The sequence below is a fragment of the Loxodonta africana genome, chromosome 1 (genome assembly GCF_030014295.1).
Source record: "Loxodonta africana isolate mLoxAfr1 chromosome 1, mLoxAfr1.hap2, whole genome shotgun sequence".
NCBI lineage: Eukaryota > Metazoa > Chordata > Mammalia > Proboscidea > Elephantidae > Loxodonta > Loxodonta africana.
This window is the reverse complement of record NC_087342.1, coordinates 96962542-96978660: the sequence shown is the minus strand read 5'-3', so window position 1 is coordinate 96978660 and position 16119 is coordinate 96962542. Positions and strand designations below refer to the sequence as shown.

The window sequence follows — 16119 nt, the reverse complement described above, 5'->3', positions numbered from 1 at the left end:
TTGTGTATAAATTCTTGTGTGTTTGGTTTTTATCTATCACTTTCACTACAATTTAAGCTCCCTGAGTGGATGGGAGGAATCTGTTTTTCCCTCCTGTGGATTCCCAGGGGACAGCGCAGGGCTGGCACAGGTCAGGGCTACAGAAGTGTCTACAGAATGGAGGAGGTGGGAAGTGTTGAGAGGAACAGTTGAAGAGCTGTGGGAGGTAAGAGGAGAGAAGGCTTCCGGAAAAGGTAGTGTGGACTACAGGGATGGGGGCAAATCCTCATCTCGCTCCGACTTGGAAGTCTCCAGCCAAGGTTCTAAGCAGGAGTGGATCAAAGGACCTGGGAACAGGCCGGTGTCCTCCGTCGTGCGCGACCTCGGTCAAGCATCAGGCGGATGAAAGATGAAGCCGCACAGGCAGGTGGTTTGGTGTTGACAGTGGAGCCCATCAGGAGACTTTGGTGCCGCCACCTCGCGCCAGGGGCCGCTGAATGGTGGGTTTCGCCATCAGTTTCTCCCCAGAGGCCGCCCGTGACCGGACCTTCAGGTCCCCACAGCGCATTTCCTGAGGCAGTTTAAAGCTGAGTGCTATTACACTAATGGAACGGAGCGAGTGCGATTTATGGAGCGACAACGTCTGTAACCGGGAGGGGCACCTGCGCTTTGACCGCGACGTGGGGGAGTACAGGGCGATGACAGAGCTGGGGCGGCCTGAGGCCACGTACTGAAACAGCCAGAAGGAGCTCCTGGTTGATGCGCGGCCCCAGGTGGAAACCCACTGCAGAGACAACTACAGGGTTGTGGAGAGCTTCACGGCGCAGCGGCAAGGTGAGCGCCGAGTGGGGAGTAGGGGGTCCGTGCAAACAGGGGGCACCCTGTGTGTGTGTGACAGCGACAGAGACAGAGGGAGGGAGAGCGCGAGGTGGGTGAGTGTGGGCTTGTGAGGAGTCGTGAAATTGTGAGGATACATGTGAGAGTGTGTGTTGTTGGAGAGATGGTGACTATCGTGTCAGTGACTGTGAGACAGGAGAGTGTGAGAGGGTGGACCTGTGAGGTAAGGGGGTGCCAAAGAGAGAGAAGGAGAGTGTGTGTGTGTGTGTGTGTGTGTGTGTGTGTGTGTATGTGTTTGCGCACAGGGGCTGGGATGTGAGAGGGAAGAGGAAGGGAGAGTGGGGGGGGTGTGGGTGCAGGAGGGGGTGGTCAGGTTGCCCTGGGGGCCACTGTGGGGAGAGCTGGGGGTGGGTTGGGAAGTGGGAGAGTCAACATTTGGGATAAGGTGAGGCTCCTCCCAGACTGTCCTTAACACAGGACCTTCTCAGCCATGAAATCCCTGAAATAAAAGCCTGAGTTGTTTGTTTGCATAAATATTTCACTGAGGAAAAGTACCTGAGTAATTTATTTATTTATCTTTTGGGGGGTGGAGGTGAAGGAAATTCTGAGACACCTCTGACCTTTCTGAGGTTTCTTTCAGGTCTTAATTTCCTGCTATTTTTGTTGTTTTTTTAATGTATATATTTGTACATAGTTGAAATAATTGTGAAACTAGATTTTTTTGAAGTATAATTTTTTTACTAACATACCAAAGTTGCAATTTTTATGATAATACTATTTCACTTCCTGTTTTTCTTGTTAGGTGCCCTAGAGTCAATTCTGACTTACAGAGACCCTGTGTACAACAGAAAGAAACACTTCCCGGTCCTGCGCCAGCCTCATGATTTTTGTTGTGCTTGAGCCAATTGTAGCAGCCAGTATGTCAGTCCATCTTGTTGAGGGTCTTCTTCTTCTTTGCTGACTTTCTAAGTTACCAAGCATGATGTCCTTCTCTAGGGACTGGTCCCTCCTGATGGCATGTCCAAAGTATGTGAGACATAGTCTCGCCATCCTTGTTTCTAAGAAGCATTCTAGTTGTACTTCTTGCAAGACAGATTTGTTCCTTCTTTTGGCAGTCCATGGTATATACGATTCTTCTGTCTTCGTTATTCATCGTCCAGCTTTCACATGCATAGGAGGCGACTGAAAACACCATGGCTTAATTCAGGCACACCTTAGTCTTCAAGGTGACACCCTTACTTTTCGACACTTTCAAGAGGTCTTTTGCAGCAGGTTAACCCAAAGCAATGGGTCTTTTGATATCTCGACTGCTGCTTCCATGGATGTTGATTGTAGATCCAAGTAAAATGAAATCCTTGACAACTTCAGTCTTTCCTCCTTTTATCATGATGTTGCCTATTGGTCCAGTTGTGAGAATTTTTGTTTTCTTTACGTTGAGGTATAATCCATATTGAAGGCAGTGGTCTTTGATCTTTATCAGTAAGTGCTTCAAGTCCTCTAAACTTTCAGCATGCAAGGTTGTGTCATCTGCATAACGCAGGTTGTTAATGAGGCTTCCTCCAATCCTGGTACCCCGTTCTTCTGCGTATAGTCCAGGTTCTCGGATTATTTGTTCAGCATAGAGATTGAACAGGTATGGTGAAAGGATACAACCCTGATGCACACACTTCCTGACTTTAAACCATACAGTATTCCCTTGTTTTGTTCAAACAACTGCCTCTTGATCTACGTACAGGTTCCTCACGAGCAGAATTAAGTGTTCTGGAATTTCCATTCTTTGAAATGTTACCAGTAATTTGTTATGATCCACACAGTCAATGCCTTTGCATAGTCAAGAAAAGACAGGTAAACATCTTTCTGGTATTCTCTGCTTTCATTCAGGATCCATGTGACATCAGCAATGATATCCCTAGTCCACCTCCTCTTTTGAATCCAGCTTGAATTTCTGGCAGCTCTCAGCTGATGTACTGCTGCAGCCACTTTTGAATGACCTTCAGCAAAATTGTACTTGGGTGTGATATTAACTATATTGTTAGATAATTTCTGCATTCGGTTTGACCTCTTTCTTCGGAATAGGCATAAATATGTAAGTATTTAACTGGTTGCATATTATTGCTTTGTATAGTAGTAACACAATTCACCTTATAGTCTCCTTTGTTATGTTCCTTTTTCCAATATTGCTTAACACTAGTTTAAAATTTCTTTTTTTATTTTTAATTTGTATTTCTTGATTTCTGAGGCTCTTAAAGATTTTTCATGTATTTTGTCCACCTGTAATTACTACTCTAAGAATTATCTATTGACTGTTATCTCTAGGGTTCTAGTGTGTTTTCAGAGAAATGGGATCTCTACAAAGTAAGTTATTAACATGTTGCTGATATGTGATTCAGCATTTTCTTTGGTTTGTGGATTGTAGTTTGATTCTGTTATTTTCAGTGTTAAGAATGTAAACACTTTGATTAAATAAGATATATTGAAAAACTGTTAGTAATGATTTACTATCTATCTTAAATCTACCATTTTGTGGTACTGTGAAAAAGTTGTCTCCCAAGTTTCCCCTTCTTTTTGAAAATAATTGTATTTACTGAGAGTCTGCTAGTGTCAGGGACTGTCCAAAGCAGTAAGCACATATATTAATGAGCCCCAGACCCTACTCTGACCTCAAATGTCAGTTTTGAAAGACAGACAGTTGTAAAAGGGTAACAATTCCAATACTAGATACATTTGTATTGAAAAAGGAGAGGGATTGATCAGATCAGAGTAAATATTAGAATTTTTTTGAATGAATGACTTTCCTTGTTACTTTATCTCTCCTTCAGACCTCATGCTTCCTTGGGACTTAACTCACAGAGTTAGAGAGTCACCTTTGTCTATTCCTGCTTCCCAGTGGTAGAACCATTTTTGTGGCTCTAAAGGCGTGAGCGCATCAAGATAGCATTCTAGGACTTCATACTCTTATCTCCCCACCTAATCCACTACCATTCCTCAATCTTTCCATACTGCTTAGAATCACATTTTCTCTCAAGAGTAAACAAGGGTAACTAACATATATTGAAGGCTAAGTTCCAGTCACTGTCTTACATGTTTTAATTGCATCAATTCTATCATAACCCCAAGAGGCAAATTACTATTATTATCCCTCCTTATAGGTAAGAAAACTGATGCATCAAGGAATTAGAAAAATAAAAACAAAACAAACAACAAAAAAACTCTCCCAGGGTCACCCAGTAAGAGGCAGAGCCTGAATTTGAACCCAGCCACTCTTGCACTAAAAATCACTCTCTTGATTATACACTACATGACTTCCAAACATTTATGAGCACTGCAACAGTGAATAACTATTTGAATTATCAAAAAACCCACAATGTTACAAATGTCTCTCAAGCCTAACGGGTCCATGTTGTAAGGATTAAATTCAAGGCCCATGACATACTGACTCATATGGCCACATGGCCAGCTACGAGGGAGGCGTATCCAAGACTTGGGAGCCTTGGTGGCATAGTAGTTGAGAGCTCAGCTGCTAACAAAGAAATTGTCAGTTTGAATCCACCAGCCACTCCTAAGAAACATTTTGGGGCAGTTCAAATCTGTCTTACAGTGTTGCTATGAGTCAAAATATACTCAATGGCAAAATGGCAACGGACTTCTTTGTTTGTTTGTTTTTGTTTGTCCAAAACTTGAGCCTGGGTTTGAAGAGAGACAGAAAACCAATCAAGCCAGAGTTAGTCTGTCTTTCTCACTTATTCTCTCTGCCTTTTCTCTCCTAGTTGAGCCTGTGGTGACTGTGTATCCTGCAAAGACTCAGCCCCTGCAGCACCACAACCTCCTGGTCTGCTCTGTGAATGGTTTCTATCCAGGCCACGTTGAAGTTAGGTGGTTCCAGAATGGCCAGGAAGAGGAGGCTGGGGTTGTCTCCACAGGCCTGATCCAGAATGGAGACTGGACCTTCCAGATCCTGGTGATGCTTGAAACCATTCCTCAGAGTGGAGAGGTTTACTCCTGCCAAGTGGAGCACCCAAGCCTGACAAGCCCTGTCACAGTGGAATGGAGTGAGAAGCTCTCTGACCTCATTAGTTCCTCACTCAGCAAGAAGGGGGCTTTTGTTATCCCCTGAGTATGAGGTTTCTCCTCTTGCAACGTGTTTTTTCATTTGCTCCATGTTCTCCTCTCCTTCAGCACCAGTTACAGAGGTTAGCAGCTCTGTGATCAAATACCTATACATCTGGGGAGGCAATTATGCCTGGTAGGCAGAAATGAGGCTGATTCTGATTTGAATCTTCTCATGATATCACAAGACATGGTCACCCTCTTGGCCCTGTGTACCAGTTCCCTACCCATGGGGCTGGGCTTCTGCTTCCGGTGCTGTTGCTCTAAGTTCAATAGATGTTCATTGTGATTTGAGGAGAGGAGCTTCCTCTACAATGCGGGGCCCTTCCTGACCTGAGAGGAATGCAGCCTCAGCTCTGCCTTTTATTAGCTCTGTCACTCTAGACAAGCTGCTTAACCTTACTCAGATGTGTGGTCAAACCTTAGGTCAGGGCTGATATTTAATGAGTTTCAGTACCTGAACCTTGTATCTCCTCAATGTGATTTTTAAAACTTTGTTTTCCAGAAGTGACCGGTTATTCTGTTTTGCAGAGCAGACTTCTTGCTCCATTCTTAAAGCCCTGAATCTCAAAGTCTCAATTAAAGAAGTTAGATTTGGGTTAAAAATCATTAAATCTGGCTGCTTCTCTTAGGGGCACAATCTGAATCTACACAGAGCAAGATGCTGGGTGGAATCGGGGGCTTGGTTCTGGGTCTGCTCTTTCTTGGGGCGGGGCTCTTCATCCACTTCAGGAACCAGGAAGGTAAGGAACCTGGTGGTAGTTGGAATTCCCCATGGACTACTCCAAGGAAAGAAATATGGCTTTGTTCAAGTTAGTTTTCTGAATGGAGGTAAACCTGTGTAACACTTTTGTTTGGCAGTCAATCCCAATTTCGGGACATCCAGAAATAAGTAGCCTATGGTTCTTTTGTCAAAAAGAACCTGCCACAGGCTATATATACCCTGTGGCAGATAAAACAAAAAAGGCTACTGTGCATGGAGAACTTGGAGCAAGATCTGGAGCAAACGAAACAGGAGCCACTGAGGCTAATAAAATTATGCTGGATTTGTGTGGCAGAAGCTTCAGAGACAGCAGGCTCTCAGACTCTGCTCTCTTCTCTGCCATCCTGTGACATGGGTTGTGGTGTTAGAGAAATCTCAGATGGGAGACCTAGAGCTGAGGATGTGGTGTGTGGGGACAGATGTGCCTCTGTATCTTATAAACATACATCTTCCTCTCTCTTCCCCAGCACACTCTGGACTTCGGCCAACAGGTAATGCACTTTAATCCTCTTTCAGAATGAGACTTGGTTCTCCTAGAATCAATAGTCCAGTTGACAAAACAGAAGACAGAAATATCAGGAAAAACTTTGAATTCAGACTTTTGATTACGCAGTTTGTACTAAAGATTCTTCTCTCTGCTTAAAAGCGCTGTGCTCTAGAGCAGCATTAGGTCACAGAGGCTTAAGGCATTTTTTTCTTCTGACTGGATTGCTATAGGGTGAGGCCCTGAGAGAGGCGGAAATAAGTTGCTTGTAGAGTTAGGTTTGAAAACAACACTCTTCTCCATCACTTTCAGGACTCCTGAGCCGAAGTGCAGATGGCGACATTTAAGGAAGGACCTTCTGTCCCGGCTTCTTCCCAGCATGAAAATATTCCAACCTTCACTCTTATTCTTCCACAAAGAGAATGCTTCTTCAGGGTCTGGCTTATTCCTGGTTCAGTGACCCTATAGAAAATGTCATCCTTGATGAGTTTCCTCAGCCCCTAACCTTGGCCTGGAGGTTGCCAAGATTGTTTATAGTGCCTTATGGTCATTTTTTCCCAGTTTCCTTTTTATTCAACCCTTACTCCTTCCCATGGATCTGAATTCAACTTCTACTCACATTACTTTATAGAAGTTTTCTCAAATAAACATGGAGTGACAGTCATTTCTTTCCTACTGCTTCAAGAAGCAAAAGAAGTGGAAATAAAAGAGAAAAGAACGATTACATTGTAATACAATAATTGCTTTCACTTCTGTTCCTGAATTTCAGTCATATGTGTATCTGGAAATTTCTTTGCTTCCTTGCCTGCTTTTTCTTGAGTTTTCTATGTCCTATAAGGAATGTTTCACTGAGCTAGGAGAAAGCCCTTCAATGCCCCCAATTCATGGTGGTCTTCTACACCTTTGCATCATGAAAGACAAGTAGACAGTTCCCTTTTCACCATGGGCTACAGATGGGAGACAAAAACATGAGAAACAATGATGTCTGGAACTATTAGGTTGTCAGTATTTTTAATTAATTTCTTCATGAAGGCCTATACATTCTTGCTGGGCAGCATCAATTCTTGTTTTGAATCTCTGTGTGTGTGTGTGTGTGTGTGTGTGTGTGTGTACCTATTGCGTATGAAATGCCAGCCACAAAGCCAATTACAGTTTTAAAAAAGCAAGGAAGTATTGCTTATTTGTATGACTTTTAGAATCGAGCATGCTGATACTTAATTTTATGAGAAAAACTATATCTTCCAAGAATTTTTATTTTGACAAACATAATGAGAGTGATCAACTGTATAATATGCTAAAATATATTGCACACAGATTTTAGTAAACACGTTTTTGGTATTGATTCATTCTTGGTTAAATGTACCAGTGAAACAGAGTCTAGAATTAGATGCCAAAACATTTTAGGTTTACTTTAAGATAAATGGAGAGTTTCTAGTTGTTAGTAAGGTCTATCATAAACTCATTCCTTTCAACAAAATATAAAGTTAATAAACAGATATTATTTGTATTACTATTATTATCGTTTTTGTATCTAGGCTTAAGAATTAAAAAAAAAAAAAAAAAAAAGCCTTTCTAAAACCTGAAGCATTGCTGGTGGAAATGTATGATGTAAGTATGTTTAAGTTTTTAAGAAATTGCCAAACTTCAGAAAACAGTTTGGCGATTTCTTAAAAACTTAAATATACATCTGCCATGTCGTTTTTGTTAGGTGATGCGAGTCAGTTCCAACTCACAACGACCTGTGGTGTAACAGATCAAAACGTTTCCTGGTCCTACACCGTCCTCACAATTGGTGCTATGCTTGATCCCATTGTTAAAGACACTGTGTCAATCCATCTCATTGAGCATCTTTCTCTTTTTTGCTGACCCTCTACTTTACCGAGCATGATGTACTTTCCCAGGGAGTGGACCCCCTGAAAACATGTCCAAAGTGAGTGAGATGAAGACTCGCCATCTGCCCTTCTAAGGTATATTTTGCCTGTACTTCTTCCAAGACAGATTTGTTTATTCTTCTGGTAGTCCATAGTATATTCAATATTATGCACCAACATCATAATTTCGATGCATCAATTGTTCTTTCATGTTCCTTAGTCATTGTAAAGCTTTCACATGCACGTGAGGCAATTGAAAATACCATGGCTTGGGTTTGGCACACCTCAGTTCTCAAGGTGACATCTTTGTTTTTTAATACTTGAAAGAGGTCTTTTCAGTATATTTTTCAAATGCAATACGTCATTCGATTTCTTGACTGCTACTTCCGTGGGTGTTGATTGTGGATCCAAGTAACATGAAATCCTTGACAAATGCAATATTTTCCCAGTTTATCAAGATGTTGTCATTTGACCCAGAAATTCCATTATTTGAAACTCACCAAAAGGAAATGAAAACATGTGTCTTCACAAAGATTGATATGCAAATGTAGATAGAGGCCTATAGTCATAATAGCCCCAAACTGAAAACAATCAAATATCCATCAACTAACCAAAACACATTGCCATTGAGTTGATTCTGACTCATAGCAACCCTATAGGACAGAGTAGAAGTACCCTATAGGGTTTCTAGGGAGCAGCTGGTGGCTTCAAACTGCCGACTTTTTGGTTAGCAGCTGAATGCTTAACCACTGTGCCACCAGGGCTCCATCCATCAACTAGTGAATGCATAAACGAAATGTGCTATATTCATGCAATAGAATACTGTTCAACAACAAAAAGGGAAAATGCTGATATATGCTACAAAATAGATGAACTTCAAAAACAGTTTACTAAATGAAAAAGCCAGACACAAAAGACTATTTGTTGTGTGATTTCATTTATAAGAAACTTGAAGAAAAGGCAAATTTACAGACACGGAAAGCAGATCAGTGGGTACCAGGACTGGGGATGGAGCTGGATTTATCTGTAAACAGGAAACTCTTTAGGGTTATGAAAATGTTCTAAAACTGGATTGTAGTGAGAGTAGCACAGATCTGTAACTTTACTAAAACCATCACAGTATACATGTACAGCGAGCAAATTTTGTGGTACATAAGTTATATCTCAATAAGCCTGTTAAAATAACCTTTAAAGAAAAAATCCTTTCTAATCAAGACAAAAAATCCAAAAGACATAAAGGAAAAAAAATATTTGAACAAAAATGTAAAATTTCTTCTCATGGAGAAAACAACAAAGTTTTAAAAAAATATGTAAATTTCAGGAAAAATTTTATAACAGATAAGGCAGATATTAGCTTAAATTGCTTATTATGTAAAATTGTCAACAAGTCAAAAAATAAATGAACAAGACTCCAAAAGATAATTGGGCAAAGCATATGAGCTATTTACAAAAGAGAATATGCCAATGGGCAATAAAATATATGCTCAAGCTCACTAATACTCAGAAAAACACAAATCCAAATAGCAATGTGAGGAAATACTTCTCCCCCCAAATTGACAAATATAGTTTTTTCTATTAAAATCTAACATTTATAAAACTGTATGGAGATGGAGTCTCTCATACACTGTTTGATATTAGGGTTGTGAATGGGTGTCAGCTTGGAAGTACCCATTCAGATTCAAAATGCAAATATGACTTGACTGAGAACACCACCAAAAATCCACTCTTGATAATCTATCCTAAAACTGAATGTTTGAATCCTAAAATATAAGCCCCATATGAGCCCAAGGAGACTAAAATCGAATCTTCAAGATTTGGAATATTAAAGATATTTTCAAATTCTAAAAGAAAAGACTGATAAATTTGTCTTGTTCATAAAAATTCTGTACATTAAAAAGCTATAAAATACATGAGACGACAGCATATTGCAGGATGATATTTGGGTATTGTGCATGGGGATGTGAGTGTAAATTGGTATATTCTTTTGGGTGGATTGGGTAATCCAATATTTCCATCCTAGATGTTTACATTCTAGATAAATTCTCACGTACATGCCCAAGATTGTTGTTAGGTGCCATCAAGTTGGTTCTGACTCACGGAAACACTATGTACAACAGAACAGAACACTGCCAGGGCCTGCACTATCCTCACAATCGTTGTCATGCTTGAGCCCCTTGTTGCAGCCACTGTGTCAACCCATCTCATTGAGGGTCTTCCTATTCTTCACTGACCCTGTACGTTACCAAGCATGACGTCCTTCTCCAGGGACTGATCCCTCCTGATAACATGTCCAAAGTATGTGATATGAAGTCTTGCCATCCTTGCTTCTAAGGAGCATTCTGGTTTTACTTCTTCCAAGACAGATATGTTCTTTCTTTTGGCAGTCCATTCAATATTCTTTACCAACACCACAATTGAAAGGTGTCATTTCTTCTTTAGTCTTCCTTATTCATCATCCAACTTTTGCATGCATATAAGACAATAGAAAACACTATGGCTTGGGTCAGGCACACCTTAGTCCTCAAGGTGACATCCTTGCCTTTTAACACTTTAAAGAGGACTGTCGCAGCATATTTGCCCACAGCAATGCATCTTTTGATTTCTTGATTTCTGCTTCCACAGGTATTGATTGTGGATCCAAATAAAAAGAAATCCTTGACAATGTCAATCTTTTCACCCTTTATCCTGATGTTGCTTACTGGTTCAGTTGTAAGGATTTTCTTTTTTTTTTTATCTATTTTTTTTTATTAACTTTTATTGAGCTTCAAGTGAACGTTTACCAATCAAGTCAGATTGTCACATATAAGTTTATATACACCTCACTCCGTACTCCCACTTGCTCTCCCCCTAATGAGTCAGCCCTTCCAGTCTCTCCTTTCGTGACAATTTTGCCAGCTTCCAACTCACTCTATCCTCCCATCCCCCCTCCAGACAGGAGATGCCAACACAGTCTCAAGTGTCCACCTGATATAATTAGCTCACTCTTCATCAGCATCTCTCTCCCACCCATTGTACAGTCCCTTTCATGTCTGATGAATTGTCTTTGGGGATGGTTCCCGTCCTGTGCCAACAGAAGGTTTGGGGACCATGACCGCCGGGATTCCTCTAGTCAAATCCAGACCATTAAGTATGGTCTTTTTATGAGAATTTGGGGTCTGCATCCCACTGATCTCCTGCTCCCTCAGGGGTCCTCTGCTGTGCTCCCTGTCAGGGCAGTCATCGGTTGTGGCCGGGCACCATCTAGTTCTTCTGGTCTCAGGATGATGTAAGTCTCTGGTTCATGTGGTCCTTTCTGTCTCTTGGGCTCTTAGTTGTCTTGTGACTTTGGTGTTCTTCATTCTCCTTTGTTCCAGGTGGGTTGAGACCAATTGATGCATCTTAGATGGCCGCTTGTTAGCTTTTAAGACCCCAGATGCCACATTTCAAAGTGGGATGCAGAATGTTTTCATAATAGAATTATTTTGCCAGTTGACTTAGAAGTCCCCTTAAACCATGGTCCCCAAACCCCCGTCCTTGCTCCGCTGGCCTTTGAAGCATTCAGTTTATCCTGGAAACTTCTTTGCTTTTGGTCCAGTCCAGTTGAGCTGACCTTCCATGTATTGAATATTGTCCTTCCCTTCACCTAAAGCAGTTCTTATCTACCAATTAATCGGTAAAAAACCCTCTCCCACCCTCCCTCTCTCCCCGCCTCGTAACCACAAAAGTATGTGTTCTTCTCAGTTTATACTATTTCTCAAGATCTTATAATAATGGTCTTATACAATATTTGTCCTTTTGCCTCTGACTCATTTCGCTCAGCATAATGCCTTCCAGGTTCCTCCATGTTATGAAATGTTTCACAGATTCGTCACTGTTCTTTATCGATGCGTAGTATTCCATTGTGTGAATATACCAAAATTTATTTAACCATTCATCTGTTGATGGACACCTTGGTTGCTTCCAGCTTTTTGCTATCGTAAACAGAGCTGCAATAAACATGGGTGTGCATATATCTGTTTGTGTGAAGGCTCTTATTTCTCTAGGGTATATTCCGAGGAGTGGGATTTCTGGGTTGTATGGCAGTTCTATTTCTAACTGTTTAAGATAACGCCAGATAGATTTCCAAAGTGGTTGTACCATTTTACATTTCCACCAGCAGTGTATAAGAGTTCCAATCTCTCTGCAGCCTCTCCAACATTTATTATTTTGTGTTTTTTGGATTAATGCCAGCCTTGTTGGAGTGAGATGGAATCTCATCGTGGTTTTAATTTGCATTTCTCTAATGGCTAATGATCAAGAGCATTTTCTCATGTGTCTGTTAGCTGCCTGAATATCTTCTTTAATGAAGTGTGTGTTCATATCCTTTGCCCACTTCTTGATTGGGTTTTTTGTGTTTTTGTGGTTGAGTTCTGACAGAATCATATAGATTTTAGAGATCAGGCACTGGTCGGAGATGTCACAGCTGAAAATTCTTTCCCAGTCTGTAGGTGGTCTTTTTACTCTTTTGGTGAAGTCTTTAGATGAGCACAGGTGTTTGATTTTTAGGAGCTCCCAGTTATCTGGTTTCTCTTCGTCATTTTTGGTAATGTTTTTATTCTGTTTATTTATGCCTTGTATTAGGGCTCCTAAGGTTGTCCCTATTTTTTCTTGCATGATCTTTATCGTTTTAGTCTTTATATTTAGGTCTTTGATTCACTTGGAGTTAGTTTTTGTGCTTGGTGTGAGGTATGGGTCCTGTTTCATTTTTTTGCAAATGGATATCCAGTTATGCCAGCACCATTCGTTAAAAAGACTATCTTTTCCCCAATTAACTGACACTGGGCCTTTGTCAAATATCAGCTGCTCATATGTGGATGGGTTTATATCTGGGTTCTCAATTCTGTCCCACTGGTCTATGTGTCTGTTGTTGTACCAATACCAGGCTGTTTTGACTACTGTGGCTGTATAATAGGTTCTGAAATCAGGTAGAGTGAGGCCTCCCACTTTCTTCTTCTTTTTCAGTAATGCTTTGCTTATCCGAGGCTTCTTTCCCTTCCATATGAAGTTGGTGATTTGTTTCTCTATCACCTTAAAAAATGACTTTGGAATTTGGATCGGAATTGCATTGTATGTATAGATGGCTTTTGGTAGAATAGACATTTTTACTATGTTAAGTCTTCCTATCCATGAGCAAGGTATGTTTTTCCACTTAAGTATGTCCTTTTTTTTTTTTTTTAATTTCTTGTAGTAGAGCTTTGCAGTTTTCTTTGTATAGGTCTTTTACATACTTGGTACAATTTATTTCTAAGTATTTTATCTTCTTGGGGGCTACTGTGAATGGTATTGATTTGGTTATTTCCTCTTCGATATTCTTTTTGTTGATGTAGAGGAATCCAAGTGATTTTTGTATGTTTATCTTATAACCTGAGACTCTGCCAAACTCTTCTATTGGTTTCAGTAGTTTTCTGGAGGATTTCTTAGGGTTTTCTGTGTATAAGATCATGTCGTCTGCAAATAGAGATAATTTTACTTCCTCTTTGCCAGTCCGGATGCCCTTTATTTCTTTGTCTAGCCTAATTGCTCTGGCTAGGACTTCTAGCACAATGTTGAATAAAAGAGGTGATAAAGGGCATCCTTGTCTGGTTCCCGTTCTCAAGGGAAATGCTTTCAGGCTCTCTCCATTTAGAGCGATGTTGGCTGTTAGCTTTGCATAGATGCCCTTTATTATGTTGAGGAATTTTCCTTCAATTCCTATTTTGCTGAGAGTTTTTATCAAAAATGGGTGTTGGGCTTTGTCAAATGCCTTTTCTGCATCAATTGATAAGATCATGTGGTTTTTGTCTTTTGTTTTATTTATATGGTGGATTACATTAATGGTTTTTCTAATATTAAACCAGTCTTGCATACCTGGTATAAATCCCACTTGGTCATGGTGAATTATTTTTTTGATATGTTGTTGAATTCTATTGACTAGAATTTTGTTGAGGATTTTTGCATCTATGTTCATGAGGGATATAGGTGTGTAATTTTCTTTTTTTGTGATGTCTTTACCTGGTTTTGGTATCAGGGAGATGTTGGTTTCATAGAATGAGTTGGGTAGTATTCCGTCATTTTCTATGCTTTGAAATACCTTTAATAGTAGTGGTGTTAACTCTTCTCTGAAAGTTTGGTAGAACTCTGCAGTGAAGCCGTCCGGGCCAGGGCTTTTTTGTGTTGGAAGTTTTTTGATTACCGTTTCAATCTCTTTTTTTTGTTATGGGTCTATTTAGTTGTTCTACTTCTGAATGTGTTAGTTTAGGTAGGTAGTGTTTTTCCAGGAATTCATCCGTTTCTTCTAGGTTTGCAAATTTGTTAGAGTACAATTTTTCGTAATAATCTGATATGACTCTTTTAATTTCAGTTGGGTCTGTTGTGATGTGGCCTTTCTCGTTTCTTATTCGTGTTATTTGTTTCCTTTCCTGTATTTCTTTAGTCAGTCTAGCCAACGGTTTATCGATTTTGTTAATTTTTTCAAAGAACCAGCTTTTGGCTTTGTTAATTCTTTCAATTGTTTTTCTGTTCTCTAATTCATTTAGTTCAGCTCTAATTTTTATTATTTGTTTTCTTCTGGTGCCTGATGGATTCTTTTGTTGCTCACTTTCTATTTGTTCAACTTGTAGGGACAGTTCTCTGATTTTGGCTCTTTCTTCTTTTTGTATGTGTGCATTTATCGATATAAATTGTCCTCTGAGCACTGCTTTTGCTGTGTCCCAGAGGTTTTGATAGGAAGTATTTTCATTCTCGTTGCTTTCTGTGAATTTCCTTATTCCCTCCTTGATGTCTTCTATAACCCAGTCTTTTTTCAGGAGGGTATTGTTCAGTTTCCAAGTATTTGATTTCTTTTCCCTAGTTTTTCTGTTATTAATTTCTAGTTTTATTGCCTTGTGGTCTGAGAAGATGCTTTGTAATATTTCGATGTTTTGGACTCTGCAAAGGTTTGTTTTATGACCTAATATGTGGTCTATTCTAGAGAATGTTCCATGTGCGCTAGAAAAAAAAGTATACTTTGTAGCAGTTGGGTGGAGAGTTCTGTATAAGTCAATGAGGTCAAGTTGGTTGATCGTTGTAATTAGGTCTTCCGTGTCTCTATTGGGCTTCTTACTGGATGTCCTGTCCTTCTCCGAAAGTGGTGTGTTGAAGTCTCCTACTATAATTGTGGAGGTGTCTATCTCACTTTTCAGTTCTGTTAAAATTTGATTTATGTATCTTGCAGCCCTGTCATTGGGTGCATAAATATTTAATATGGTTATATCTTCCTGATCAATTGCCCCTTTTATCATTATGTAGTGTCCTTCTTTATCCTTTGTGGTGGATTTAAGTCTAAAGTCTATTTTGTCAGAAATTAATATTGCTACTCCTCTTCTTTTTTGCTTATTGTTTGCTTGATATATTTTTTTCCGTCCTTTGAGTTTTAGTTTGTTTGTGTCTCTTCTAAGGTGTGTCTCTTGTAGGCAGCATATAGACGGATCGTGTTTCTTTATCCAGTCCGAAACTCTCTGTCTCTTTATTGGTGCATTTAGTCCATTTACATTCAGGGTAATTATAGATAATTAGTGTTGTCATTTTGATGCCTTTTCATGTGTGTTGTTGACAATTTCATTTTTCCACTTACTTTTTTGTGCTGAGACGTTTTTCTTTGTAAATTCTAAGATCCTCATTTTCATAGTATTTGACTTTATGTTTGTTGAGTCGTTAAGTTTTCCTTGGCTTTTATTTTGAGTTATGGAGTTGTTATACCTCTTTGTGGTTACCTTAATATTTACCCCTATTTTTCTAAGTAAAAACCTAACTTGTATTGTCCTATATCGCCTTGTATCACTCTCCATATGGCAGTTCTATGCCACCTGTATTTAGTCCCTCTTTTTGATTATTGTGATCTTTTACCTATTGACTTCAATGATTCCCTGTTATGAGCATTTTTTTTTAATTAATCTTAATTTGTTTTTGTGATTTCCCTATTTGAGTTGATATCAGGATGTTCTGTTTTGTGACCTTGTGTTGTGCTGGTATCTGATATTATTGGTTTTCTGACCAAACAATATCCTTTAGTATTTCTTGTAGCTTTGGTTTGGTTTTTGCAA

The 16119-nt window shown here is 39.7% G+C and overlaps 1 protein-coding gene and 1 long non-coding RNA gene across 2 annotated transcripts in view; one reads left to right on the top strand and one right to left on the bottom strand.

The window, feature by feature from the left end:
- Positions 1-16119, bottom strand: part of LOC100667002 (mamu class II histocompatibility antigen, DR alpha chain-like) — a 141802-nt gene that overhangs the window by 107284 nt on the left and 18399 nt on the right. The gene's annotated exons all lie outside the window — the stretch shown is intronic.
- LOC135231296 (uncharacterized) lies at positions 4912-7590 on the top strand. Its single transcript, XR_010321989.1, has 3 exons — positions 4912-5006; positions 6154-6177; positions 6483-7590. It is a non-coding gene; the product is annotated as an uncharacterized LOC135231296 (long non-coding RNA).